Source organism: Triticum aestivum, chromosome 1B (genome assembly GCF_018294505.1).
Source record: "Triticum aestivum cultivar Chinese Spring chromosome 1B, IWGSC CS RefSeq v2.1, whole genome shotgun sequence".
In the NCBI taxonomy this organism is placed as follows: domain Eukaryota; kingdom Viridiplantae; phylum Streptophyta; class Magnoliopsida; order Poales; family Poaceae; genus Triticum; species Triticum aestivum.
The window spans coordinates 529,834,041-529,848,137 of NC_057795.1; the positions used below are offsets into that span (position 1 = coordinate 529,834,041).

At 45.3% G+C, this 14,097-nt stretch overlaps 1 pseudogene; it reads left to right on the forward strand.

Annotated features, from left to right (window-relative positions):
• The first annotated feature begins 1,527 nt into the window (after window positions 1-1,527).
• On the forward strand, window positions 1,528-4,633 carry LOC123093894 (uncharacterized; annotated as a pseudogene).
• The last annotated feature ends 9,464 nt before the right edge of the window (window positions 4,634-14,097 follow it).

Sequence of the window (14,097 nt, forward strand, 5' to 3'; positions counted from 1 at the left end):
TATTATCAACATATTGTGCATTTCTTGTCTTGAATTTGATATAACAACACAATAAAGCAGTCCAAAAGTAGAACCGGTGTGCAGGGTGGTCAGCGATAGGTCGTTTTGTATCATCATGTTGTAATATGCGTCCACGTATCAAAATGTAACACATTTTTCATGTTCTGTTCTGAGGATGAATCCATCAAACATCTCTTCTTTGAATGTGTGGTAATAGCTAAACAAATATGGATCCATATTTCAGATTTCTTTGATATCTCTCTAGGTGATGATTATTTGTCTATTACCAGATTTTGACCTGCTAATAAGAAGCACTCAATTCTTAATACAGTTTGTGCATGTACCTTAAGGTGCATCTAAAAAATTAGGAATGGCCATTCTTAACAATACCTTATGGTTTGACATTAAGCAAGCTTCGGAGATCAATTTGGGTTCGTCACCTAAGACATGATCTTGCGTGACGGAGAAAGTGGTACTGTCAACATTTTGTTTTTTATGACGACGCTTCAATGATGGTGGGGGTGACGGCTGGGAAACATCACCAGTATATTTTTTTCGTGACAAAAAACAGTTTTACGTGACACAAGTGAAACGTCGCAGAATAGAGCAAATTTTGTAGTGTGGGTACATCCATCGCTATCACGAAAAACAATGACGACAAGGGATCTCCCTGACACAATCTATGTGTGTGCATAAATTTCTTAGATGCAAAACCATAGGCACGCGGGTGCTGGTCGTCTTGAGCAAGGTGGCAATCCAACATCTTCGTCTCTCTGGGAACCCTTTTGCACGCAACACTTCAAACAAGAAGGACCAAGAGATCGAATCAAACGCTCGTGAGATATCCAGCTTCAGCAATACACCCTTGGCCTTGCGGCGATGTAATTTCTTTGCCACCTGACAAACTAGCATAATTTTTTTTATGGATATATAGTATACCTGCCCTTAATGAAAGGCAGTTGGTTTATATGCACTAGCTCTCCCATGCACACACTAAGCATGACAGCAAGAAGTTTGGAGCATATCTTGGGGATACTGTATACTAAGTTGGGCAGAAATCTTTGATGAGGCATGCATCCTGGTTTTTCGAGATAAACATGATCAGTCTGACTGAGCCTGCCAAGAACAGCTTGTGGATTGCAGCTGCAGCCGTAACATCAACTTTGATCACAGCCCAAGTCTTTTAACAGTCTTGCAATGTTATACAACCTAAATCAAGATGAAACCTAAGAAATCCCGGTGGTTATAAACTACAAACTCTGTAACTAAATATAAGACCTTTTTGCGGCTTGAAGTTGTTCTTGAAGTATGAAGTTGATTTTTAAGTTCCTGAGTATCTATTGATTTACCTCAGGAGTTCAAAGCATATGGGCACTTTGCTACGTAGTAGTAAATCTGAAACAGGAGTTCAAACACAGCTTCTCTCTGTCGTCTTGTCTGCTTCAACCGGAGAAGGCTGGACGTGAGCCTTCCTTTTGGCTAAAGCTGTCAAGGCCGCATGGATCGAGTCCATGTGCACCAACCAAACCCCCCCTTCCTTCTTTCCCCACCACGCCACCGCTCACGGGCAAAGCAGAATCGCAAAACCCTCTCCCCTCTGCTCCACCCCAACGAGCGAAATGCTCCGACGCCTCGCCGGCGCCGCCGCGGCGCCCCTCCGCCGCTCCCTCTGCACGGCCGCGGCGGCCTCCTCGCCCCCTCCGTGGGCCATGCTCTACACCAAGCCGGCGCTGGACGCGTCGGGGGCGCCGTCGCGCGCGTCCCTCGACCTCCACGAGGACCTGTGGGCCCAGCTCTCCGTCCCCGCCCACCTCGTCGTCCCCGACGCCGGCGACGCCGCGGACTTCTTCGCCGGCGCCGTCCGCGCCGCGACCCCCGACGGCCTCCTCCTCCTCGACTTCTCCGACGCCCGCTGCCGCGCCCCGGTCAACGGCACCTTCCGCCCCAGCTGGCTGGCCGAGTTCGACGCCGCCGCCGGGTACGCCGGCGAGCCGGACGTCGCGCGCTTCGTCTGCAACCCGCTCAGCGGCCAGCTGGTCCGCCTCCCTGCCCCGGGCGCGGAGTTCGCGAGGTCGTCCACCGCAGGCTGCTCCACGGGTTTCGGCCTGCTCACCCACTCCGAAGGCTCCCGCGGCCCGCCCGACAGGTACGTGGTCGCTCAGCTCAGCCGCAGCCGCCGCGGGGGAGCGGACCACCCCGTCGTGTGCCGGTTCCTGTCGGAAACAGGGAAGTGGGACGAGCGGCGGCTGGCCGGCCCGTCCACGGTGCCGGCTAGCCGGGACATGCGCATAGACCCGAACCTCGAGGTGGTGGCATTCGGCGACCGGCTGTGGTGGCTCGACCCGACCTGGGGCGTCTACTCCGTCGACCCTTTCAGCGACCAGCCGGAGCATCGCTTCGTCAAGCTGCCCCCGGCCAGCGTGCTGCCTGACCTGATTGACCTGGCCGGGACGCCGGTGCTGGGCAGGTACCGTCGTCTGGGGGTGAGCGAGGGGAAGCTGCGCTACGTGGAGGTGTCTAAGAGCAGGAAGCCATTCGTGTGCAGCTCCTTCTCGCTCGACCAGAAGGTGTCTAAGAGCACAAGGTAGCATTCAATCCTGTTCTCCCTGAAAGGTGCAAAGTTCTGGAGGACCACATACCGTGCATTGCCGCCATCGATCCATTCCAGGCGAACTTTCTGTACCTCATCTATGGTCGCTTTCTTATTGTTGTGGACATGGCTAAGGGGAAAAGCTTAGGGGGCCGGTATCTTCCAGAAAGAGCCGGCGATCAAACCCTGTGCCCCTCTGGTTTTCTTGTGCCCTGCACGCTCCCAACATGGCTAGGGTCCAGCTACATCCCCTGTGCAGGTACATTTATGCTCCATTAACATGCTTGTTTGATCATTGAATATCAAAGTGCTGATCTATAATTGTCAGATTGTATAGATCTTTGTTTAACATTGCTTTGAAATCTCTTGTGCATACTGCATAGCATCATGTTTTGTCGATACAAACCAACTGCATTTGTATTTGGAAGTTCTGAAACTAGTGTTTCATTTATCATTAGTGGCAATCTAAATGTGGTGGAGAGTTTCATTGCCCATAGGCTAATAGATTCCTCAATTAAATTGGCCGTTATTATCAGTAAGCCTTTCTATAGTATTGCAGCATTGAAGGTGGAATTTGGAACTGCTAGAAAATCTGATTTTCTTTACTGCATTCGTATGAGATCTTTGTATGATGTAAAAAATGTTTGGCTCCTCTATTGTCAAGATATACCTATGCAATTGTCCTGTTAAATGTCTAAACTGTGTTTTCCAATTCAAATCTTACTGTAATTAAGTGCTGATCTATAATTGTCAGATTGCATAGATCTTTGTTTAACATTGCTTTGACACCTCTTGTGCATACTACATTGCATCATGTTTTGTCGATACAACCCAACTGCATTTGAATTTGAAAGTACTGAAACCAGTGTTTCATTTATCATCAGTGGCAACCTAAATGTTGTGTAGAGTTTCATTGCCGATAGGCTCATACACCGCTGAAATAAATTGACCGTTGTTAGCAGTAAGTTTTTCCTTTGATTGCAGCACTGAAGTTAGTGGAATTTGGCATTGCTAGATAATCTTCTCTTTTATTGCATTGGTATGGGATTTTGTTTGATGTAAAAAGTGTTTTGCTCCTCTATTGTCAACGTATATCTATATGATTTTCCTGTTAAATGCTAAAATATGTTTTCCAATTGAACTCTTACTGTAACTAAGGAACATATACTACTGTCTTTGTTCTTTGTCATTTTTTCTAAGTTCTTGTGCGTTCAAACATGATTGAAGGGTCCCTTTCGAGCAAGAAGACCAATTCCGGAAGGAACACTTGGGCCGCCACGCTGGTTCATGCAGACAGGGACTGATTATCACCTAATGAAGACTGAACTGAAGTATGTTGCCATTTCTTACAAGTGAGCATGCTGCAAATTGATTGTTATCATGAAATTTGAAATATTAGCAAGTACTAGTTCATACTCCCTCCGTTCCTAAATATTTGTCTTTTTAGAGATTTTAAATGGACTACCACACACGGATGTATATATTTTAGAGTGTAGATTTACTCAATTTGCTCCGTATATAGTCACTTGTTGAAATCTCTAGAAAGACAAATATTTAGGAACGAGGGAGAATAACCTAAAGTATCCGCGAGGAGACGTTAGAGCGTTTCTGTTTACATAAGATTACTCTTTGGCCTTGCAGGTTCCTTGAAATTGGCTGCCACCAAAGCTGATGCTAGCACCTGAAGGACATGGACTCTCTTGGGAAAATTCTGGGGTAATTTTGGGCTTGTTCTGTTGGCCGGTGCAGTGCTCTGTTTGAGATTGTCCAATGTTTTCCTATATCTTTGGATCTTTCTAAAGCGCAAACCGGTTGGATGTGCATTCCATCAGCAAGTTAGATGGAACCATCTCAGAGATGCGGCATTTTTATTTTAGCAAACCTCGGAAATGCAATGTTGCTTGCACTACGTCGTGCTTATCTTTGTGAAATGTTAATGCGACTAACGTTTAGTTGTTTTTCTTAGATTATGCGGTTAGCAGTTACTCCCTCTGTCTCAAAATATAAGAATGTTTTTAACACTACACTATTGTCAAAAACGTTCTTATATTATGGGACGGAGGGAGTATCTGAGTACGATATGGTTGAACGAACTGTTTTTGGCTCATACTCCCTCCGGCCGGAAATACTTGTCATTAAAATGAACAAAAGGGGATGTATCTAGACATATTTTAGTTCAAGATACATCCCTTTTTATTCATTTTGATGATAAGTATTTTCGGACGGAGGGAGTACTAGTTATTTGCATGCTGATGATAAGGTATACAGTACGTACTCCCTTCGTTTTTATTTACTCTGCATATTAGCTTTGTCTGAAGTTAAACTTTATAAAGTTTGATCAAGTTTGTAGAAAAGAATATGAACATTTACAGTAACAAATTTATATGATATGAGAATATATGCAACGATGAATTCAATGATATATATTTGATGTTGTATATGCCGATATTTTTCTTTTACAAACTTGTTGAAAGTATATAAAGTTTGACTTTAGACGCACCTAATATGAGGAGTAAATAAAAACGGAAAGAGTGCTCTAAATCTTGTGAGAGCAGACTGTAATGGCTGGAAAAATACTCTACGTTTGAGAATTTATTGGTTCCTTTCCTATGGAAAATCAATTGTTCCATGGCATAAAAATGTTAAGTGATGTCGACATGGGCTGTTGGGCTGTAGAACAGCCCAGTATTACTTTAGACCGCCATTTCTATCATACTGTATTTCCCACACAGGGGATTCAAACAGACAGCTGGCCAGGTAAAACAAAAGAATAATTCTCCACAAGGCATTCGGTGAACCAGGTCCTCCACAGCGGCACTCTTCGCACACGCTCGCTCCCCGAAATTTCATGCCCAGAACCCTCCTCCATTCTCGCCCAAAATCTGCCGAGATGCTCCGCTGCTCCCTCTCCACGCGCCCCTCGCGCCCCCGTGGGCCCTCATCCACGCTGTTAGAACGAGGTAACGCACACACTTGCCGTATAGTTGGTGGTTTTTTTTGACAAAAACGGTGGCAGTCCATTACCCCAGCCACAAATAAGGTGGTTTTGAGTAATTTAATCTCCCCCTGGCGGTAGTGCACGATGACGAGCCCGAACGCTGCGCGGCTGGCTAGCGACGCCCACCAAAAACTTCCTAGCAGTCGATGGAGCCGGACATAAGAGAGCCGGTCGGGGAAGCTGCCAGCATCGAGAGCCAGCCGATGAAGGTGACGACCAACGACTTTGGCGATCACAGGGGGATGAGCTACTGCTTGAGCTGATGGCCAACTGTGCCACGGTCTTCTCGGTGGTGTCCGCGAGCCGCGGGCTCGAACGGCAATGGCGGGGGCGCCGAAGGACATCCCGGCAGCGGAGAAAGCTCGCGAGGGACGGGGAGGGATGTTGTCTCTGTAATCCTGCGCCTAGTTTAGTCGTCAGTTAAATTCAGTTAGGAATAAAACGGCTAGTGCATGAGCCTGTTTGTGCACTGACCAGTGCATGAGCCTGTTTGTGCACTGACCGATTCTTAGTTTGTTTAGCTAAGTTAGTTAGGCCGCTATGCGCGCACCGTGGGATGGCACGAGCTCATGCAAGCATGGCGGCGTCATGGGATGTGGCGAGTGGACGCGGGATGGCACGGCCGTGAAGCTCGGATCACTCTCCTTATCTTTCTGTAATCGCAGTATAAATAACAGAGAAGAGTAACGAGAAAAGTTGCAGGTTGAACGCAACACAAAAAACCTAATCTTCTCTCTGAATCCAAACGATCTTGCTGCCGCTGTCCGACAATTGGCATCAGAGCAGCATTCGCGTGGTTCCTGGATCGCCATGGCCGGCAGCGACAACGATGGAGAGTCGGGGGAAACGGGGGGGGGGGGGGGGCAAGTCGCCAACGAGGTCGCCGACACGGACGCCGTCGACGCGGCCGCACGGGAGGAGCGTGCCTCGGAAGGGCGTCAACGAGGTCGTCGTCCACGAGCGCGTGATCCGCGACGCCGGCGCGAGCTCCCACATCGTCTACCCCACGCTGACATCGACGAACTACATCGAGTGGGCGCAGGTGATGAAAACCAACCTGCCCGAGCAGGGTCTCTGGGAGGCCACGTCCGGCATGGGAGAGCCGGGCGATCGCGAGGACATGGCGGCGCTATTGGCACTGATCCGTGCGGTGCCACCGGAGTTGGTGCCGATCCTCGCCACCAAGGACACCTTCACTGAGGCGTGGGAGGCGATCAAGCTGATGAAGATGGGGGTGCACCGCGCGCGCAACGCGACGGCGCAGCGCCTCCGCAAGGAGTTCGAGGCGCTCGCGTTCAAGGACGGCGAGACGCTCGACAGCTTCGCCATCCGCGCCACGAGCGTCGCCGACAATCTGCGATCCTTGGGCAACAAAGTGGAGGAGGTAAAGGTTGTAGAAAAGATCTTCAATGTCGTTCCCTCTAAATACTTGCAGATAGCGTGTTCGATCGAGACTCTGCTCGATCTCGAAGATCTGTCCGTGGAGGAGCTGATCGGCCGCCTCACATCTGCTTAAAAGCGGTACGGGGGCGGCTCCTCGGAGGGAGAAGGGTCCCAACTTCTCCTCGCGGAGGAGGAATGGATCACGCGCGACAAGAAGATCAAGGAGCAAGGCTCTAGCTCCGGCGGCGGCAGCGGCAAGAAAGGCCGCGGCAAACCGCAAAACGGCAAGGGCAACGGTCACCGCGACATGTCGCATGTCAAGTGTGAAAGCACAAGTGCTCCCTAGGTGGTTTTGGTAATTAATGTCAACATATCTCTTGTTGGACTAACACTTTTATCTAGTATGTTTCAGATAAGTTCAACAATGGAGTGGCATGGACTAAAGGATGTGGGAACTCCTTCAAGATGCTAAGGACAAAGGATTGGCTCAAGCTTCAAGCTCAAGATTCTTCATTTTATATTTTAGTGATCCAAGATCACATTGAGTCTATAGGAAAAGCCAATACTATCAAGAAGGGATGAGGTGTTGCTTAATGAGTTTCTTGCTCCACAGTGCTTAGTGATATGCTCCAAAACCCTCAACTACTTTCCCACTTCCACACATATGACCTAAACCTAAAGTCAAACTCGGCCCCACCGATTCTTTCTATCCGGCGCCACCGAGTTCAGATGTCATAGCCACTGCCACAAACCCTAGACAAATCGGTCTCACCGATAGGGATCTCGGTCTCACCGAGATGGGATTGTAATCTCTCTGTGTATGTCCATTACCAAAATCGGTCTCACCGAGTTTGAGCAATTGGTACTACCGAGATTACAATGCAATCTCTCTGGTTAACTTATTACCAAAATCGGTCTCACCGAGTTTGAGTAATCGGTCCCACCGAGTTTGCCTGACCAACTCTCTGGTTATCTAATTACCAAAATCGGTCTCACCGAGTTTGTGTAATCGGTCTTACCGAGATTACGTTATGCCCTAACCCTAACCATATCGGTCCTACTGAGTTGCATGTTGGTCCCACCGAAAATCCTAACGGTCACTAGATTTGCTAAATCGGTCCGACCGAGTTTGTTGATTCGGTCCCACCGAGTTTGGTAAATTGTGTGTAACGGTTAGATTTTGTGTGGAGGCTATATATACCCCTCCACCTCCTCTTCATTCGTGGAGAGAGCCATCAGAACAAACCTACACTTCCAACTTACCAGTTCTGAGAGAGAACCACCTACTCATGTGTTGAGGCCAAGATATTCCATTCCTACCATATGAATCTTGATCTCTAGCCTCCCCCAAGTTGCTTTCCACTCAAATCTTCTTTCCACCAGATCCAAATCCTATGAGAGATAGTTGAGTGTTGGGGAGACTATCATTTGAAGCACAAGAGCAAGGAGTTCATCATCAACGCACCATTTGTTACTTCTTGGAGAGTGGTGTCTCCTAGATTGGCTAGGTGTCACTTGGGAGCCTCCGACAAAATTGTGGAGTTGAACCAAGGAGTTTGTAAGGGAAAGGAGATCGCCTACTTCGTGAAGATCTATCGCTAGTGAGGCAAGTCCTTCGTGGGTGACGGCCATGGTGGGATAGACAAGGTTGCTTCTTCGTGGACCCTTCGTGGGTGGAGCCCTCCGTGGAGTCGCGCAACCGTTACCCTTCATGGGTTGAAGTCTCCATCAACGTGGATGTACGATAGCACCACCTATCGGAACCACGACAAAAACATCCGTGTCTCCAATTGCGTTTGAATCCTCCAAAACCCTTCCCTTTACATTCTTGCAAGTTGCATGCTTTACTTTCCGCTGCTCATATACTCTTTGCATGCTTGCTTGTTATGTATTGTGAATGTTAAACTTGTACCTAAACTCCACTTAAACTTAAAGAAGTTAAAAACTACAACTTTGATACTTAGTGTCTAATCACCCCCCCCCTCTAGACACCTCTTCTCAAGGTCCTGCAAGTGGTATCAGAGCATTGGTCTCCATTGCCTTGGTTTAATCACCATTGGAGGAAGATGGATGAGTCTACTTTGGGGAGTCTTAGACATAGAGTGACTATACTTGATGAAGAGTATTTTCATGAGTGGAAAAATGAGATGCTTGTAATTTTCAATCAATATCATTTGAACAAGTACATTGCTAGCCGTTGTGCACCTCATGTTGATCCTATGCATCCTACTCTTGATGAGTCAATTGAAATGATTAGGAATCTTAGAACTGTTAATCTTATCACTAGAGGCTTGCCTAGAAACTTAATTAGAAACTTGCCTCCTCTTGAGTGTGCCTACACTATATGGAAATTTCTTGAGGAACGCTTTCCAAATTATTCCTTGAAAAATCTTGATGAAATTCTCCACAAGTCTATTGCCTTGAGTAAGATGAACACTAGTGATCCTATGTTTGGTGATTGTTTATTTGAACTTACAAACCTTATGCGTGCCAAAGAAGATGTTGGAATTATTAGTGATATTATTTCCGAAGCTATAAAAATTCATAAGCAAGATCATTGTCAAACTCACTCTAATGAATTACCCTCTCTAGGATTTGATCCACCACATGACGATGTTGAACATGGATACTATGATGAGGATGATGATAGTGACTTCGATCTTGATGATGCAATGAGACACTTTGGTCTTATGGCAAATCTTCGGGGATATATGGCAGGAGGAAAGGAATGGGTTCTTGATAGTGGATGTACCGATCACATGACCGGAGATAAAGACATGTTTCATGAGCTTGCTGAAAACGATGGTCCTCGAAAGTATGTCACTTTCGGTGACAACTCAAAGGGTAAGGTGGCCATATCACATGATAGCTCCATTCAAAATGTCATGCTCGTTGAATCTCTTGGATACAACTTACTTTCAGTATCTAGACTTGCTGATTTCGGTTTCAATGTCCTATTTACTGAAGTAGATTGCCAAGTGTTTCGTAGAGATAATCATAAAATGGTCTTTACTGGTATACGTAGAGGTGATCTATACATTGTTGATTTCACTAAAAAGGCTCAACCTAGAACTTTCTTTATTGCTAAATCCTCAAAAGGTTGGTTATGGCATAGACGACTAGGTCACGTTGGCATGAGAAACCTTGACAAGTTTATTAAAGGAAATCATATCCTTGGAGTTAACGATGTCATATTTGATAAGTATAGACTTTGCAGCGCTTGTCAGGCAGGTAAACAGGTTGGAGGAAGGCATCCCGTGAAGAACATTATGACCACAAGGAGGCCACTCGAGCTACTTCACATGGATCTTTTTGGTCCCAACTCTTACAAGAGTCTCAGTGGAAATTCTTTTGGTCTAGTTATAGTTGATGATTTTTCAAGATTTACGTGGGTGTTCTTTCTCGATGATAAATTGCAGGTCCAAAAGATCTTCAAAAACTTCGCAAGGAAGGCCCAAAATCAGTTTGAAGTGAAGATCAAGAAGGTTCGCAGCGACAACAGAACGGAGTTCAAGAACGCAAACGTGGACACCTTTCTTGACGAAGACGGGATTTCACACGAGTTCTCGGCTACATACACACCTCAACAAAATGGAGTTGTTGAGAGGAAGAACCGGACGCTCATCGAAATGGCGAGAACGATGCTTGATGAGTACAAGACACCGAAGCACTTTTGGGCAGAAGCGGTTGAGACAGCTTGTCATGCGACAAATCACTTGTATCTTAACAAGCTACTCGGCAAGACGGCATATGAGCTCCTCACCGGTAACAAACCCCAAGTTGGATACTTTCGAGTATTCGGCTCAAAGTGCTACATTCTTGATAAGCATTGTCGTTCTAAATTCGCTCCTAAGTCTCATGAAGGTTTCCTACTAGGTTATGGCTCAAACTCTCACACTTACCATGTCTACAACAATTTCACCCGAAAGGTTGAAGAGACGGTAGATGTGAAGTTTGATGAATCTAACGGCTCGCAAGTAGAGCAATTGCCAATTGATGTAGGAGACAAAGATCCTTCGAAAGCAATCCAAGACTTGTCTATTGGCAAGGTCCGTCCAACGGAGGTGAAGGAGAGTACCTCGTCCGTCCAAGTGGAAGCTTCTACTTCACGACAAGGTGAACCAAGAGTTGATACGGAAGCATCCACAAGTGGGACACACCAAGATGAAGAAAACAAGGAAGTGCATCAAGATGAACGTCAACAACCTCCTTCTCCACCACGACAAGAGAACGACAACGCCAACAATGAAGAAGGCCAAGAAGAAGAACAAGATGAAGAAGAAGTTCAACCAAGAACCAAGCAAAAGCTTTCACGAGTTCGAGCAAGAATTGCTAAAGACCATCCCGTCGAGCAAATCTACAATGATATTCAAACCGGGAGAATCACTCGCTCTAAAACTCGTTTAGCTAACTTTTGTGAAAACTATTCTTTCATCTCTAGCATTGAACCTATGAAGGTCGAAGAAGCATTGGAAGATCCGGATTGGATAAATGCTATGCATGAAGAGCTACACAACTTTGAGAGGAATCAAGTTTGGACATTGGTTGAGAAGCCCGACAACAACCACAACATCATCGGTACCAAATGGGTGTTTCGCAACAAGCAAGATGAAGATGGACAAGTAGTTCGCAACAAAGCACGTCTCGTCGCCCAAGGCTACACACAAGTCGAAGGTATGGACTATGGTGAGACTTACGCTCCCGTTGCTAGACTTGAGTCCATTCGCATCTTACTTGCCTATGCTAATCACCATGATATCACCTTGTACCAAATGGACATTAAAAGTGCTTTTCTAAATGGTGAAATAGAGGAGGAAGTTTATGTTAAGCAACCTCCCGGCTTTGTCAATCCTAAGAAACCAAATCATGTTTACAAACTTCACAAAGCCCTTTATGGTCTTAAACAAGCTCCTAGAGCGTGGTATAAATGCTTGACCAAGTTCCTTATTGAAAAAGGCTTTGAAATTGGAAAAATTGATTCCACACTTTTTACTAAAAGGGTTAATGGAGAACTATTTGTGTGCCAAATCTATGTTGATGATATTATATTTGGTTCAACTAACCCTCATTTTAGTGAAAAGTTTGGGAAGCTAATGTCGGAGAAGTTTGAGATGTCTATGATGAGTGAACTCAAATTCTTTCTTGGGTTGCAAATCAAGCAAACTAAGGAAGGTACCTTTGTATCTCAAACAAAGTACACCAAGGACTTATTCAAGAAGTTCAATACGCAAGAATGCAAAGGTATGACTACACCCATGCCTACTAGTGGACATCTTGACTTGACCAAAGATGGTGAACCGGTTGATCAAAAGGTTTATCGCTCTATGATTGGTTCATTGTTATATCTATGTGCTTCACGTCCCGATATCATGCTAAGTGTGTGCATGTGTGCACGATATCAAGCTGCTCCTAAAGAATGTCATCTTAAGGCCGTGAAAAGGATAGTGAGATACTTAATCCATACACCAAATTTTGGCATTTGGTATCCTAAGAGGGCCTCTTTCGATCTTGTTGGCTACTCCGACTCGGACTATGCCGGAGACAAGGTTGATAGAAAGTCCACTTCGGGTACTTGTCAATTTCTTGGTAGATCTCTTGTGTCTTGGTCCTCCAAGAAACAAAACTCGGTATCCTTATCCACCGCCGAAGCGGAATACATTGCCGCTGGTTCATGTTGTGCTCAATTACTTTGGATGACCCAAACTCTTAAAGATTATGGGATATATGTGAAACATGTTCCATTGCTTTGTGACAATGAAAGTGCTATCAAAATTGGTCATAATCCCGTACAACATTCTCGAACTAAGCATATTGAAGTTCGTCATCATTTCATTCGAGATCATGTTGCTAAGGGTGACATTAATCTTAAGCATGTTCGCACCGAAAAGCAATTAGCGGATACATTCACTAAACCTCTTGATGAGAAAGTGTTTTGCAGGTTGAGAGGAGAATTGAACATCATAGATGCTTCAAACTTGGAGTAGAAACTCCATTGAACACATTCAAGACATGAGCTTATGACTAATCCTTGATATTTCTCTTATGATGAAAATCTTATGTCTTGGATATATTTGCATCTTGCATGTTATATAACCCATGTAGGCACTTGGTTGAATCAAATTCCATGAGATTGTAATCTACTCACATCTTGAGCAATATCTACATCACCAAGTTTCTACACTATGGTAGTTGAAGACAAGGAAGCACGGAACCATTCAAACATATCCTTTGACAAACTCTATGTTGAGCTTCATGATTGTCATTTTTGGATACACAAGTGCTCTTCCTTGCAAGAACTAACCCATGTAGGTAGATGGACTCAAATTCCAAGTGGTGCTCCCAATTCTTGATGAGCTACATCAACCTTGAGCAACCCACACAAGTTCAACTACATGTTCAACACCACCAACCAAGGTATGTTATTCCATCTTAGAGAAGCTTTACTCCAAGTCATGAGCTAAAGCAACTTGACAAGATGTGAATACATCAAGACGCTTAAACGAAAAATGGCAACCCCATTTTGAGCTTAAACGATGAGTATGACCTATGATCAAGTGAACTCACTTGACTCCTAAGTCAATATACTCTAACATAGGTGACTTTGTCGCCGACCATCTCTAGATGAAGTTCTCTTGTGTTCTTTTCTGTGTTTTTGCATTTGTCTCATGCATATTTGTTTCCCCTTTCAAAAAAAACTTCATCTAGGTTTCTTTCTGTTTGCTCTGCATTTTCTGCATCCAATTCATTGCATATCATTCAGTAAATTCCTTGCAAATCTTTGTGAGATCTTACTAGTCTAGTGAGCTGAGGTGACAAGTGTTTTCTCTGCGATGAACTCAGTTTCACCAATTTGTTGTTTTCGGTCCAACCGAATCCTTTCAGTACAACCAACGCATACCACTCGGTGCCACCGATTTCACAACAGGAAAAAAAGTTTGCCACTTATTCTGTGTTTCTTCTGATCCAGCTCCACTCAATGAATCTTGTCCTCTACAAGCATCACATTTATATAAATGCTTTGTACTATGTCTCAAGGATCAAACCCTTCTTGGAAATTGATGTCAAAGGGGGAGAGAGAGATCACATCAAAGCTTATCACTTAGAGAGATCACATCAGAGAGAGAGA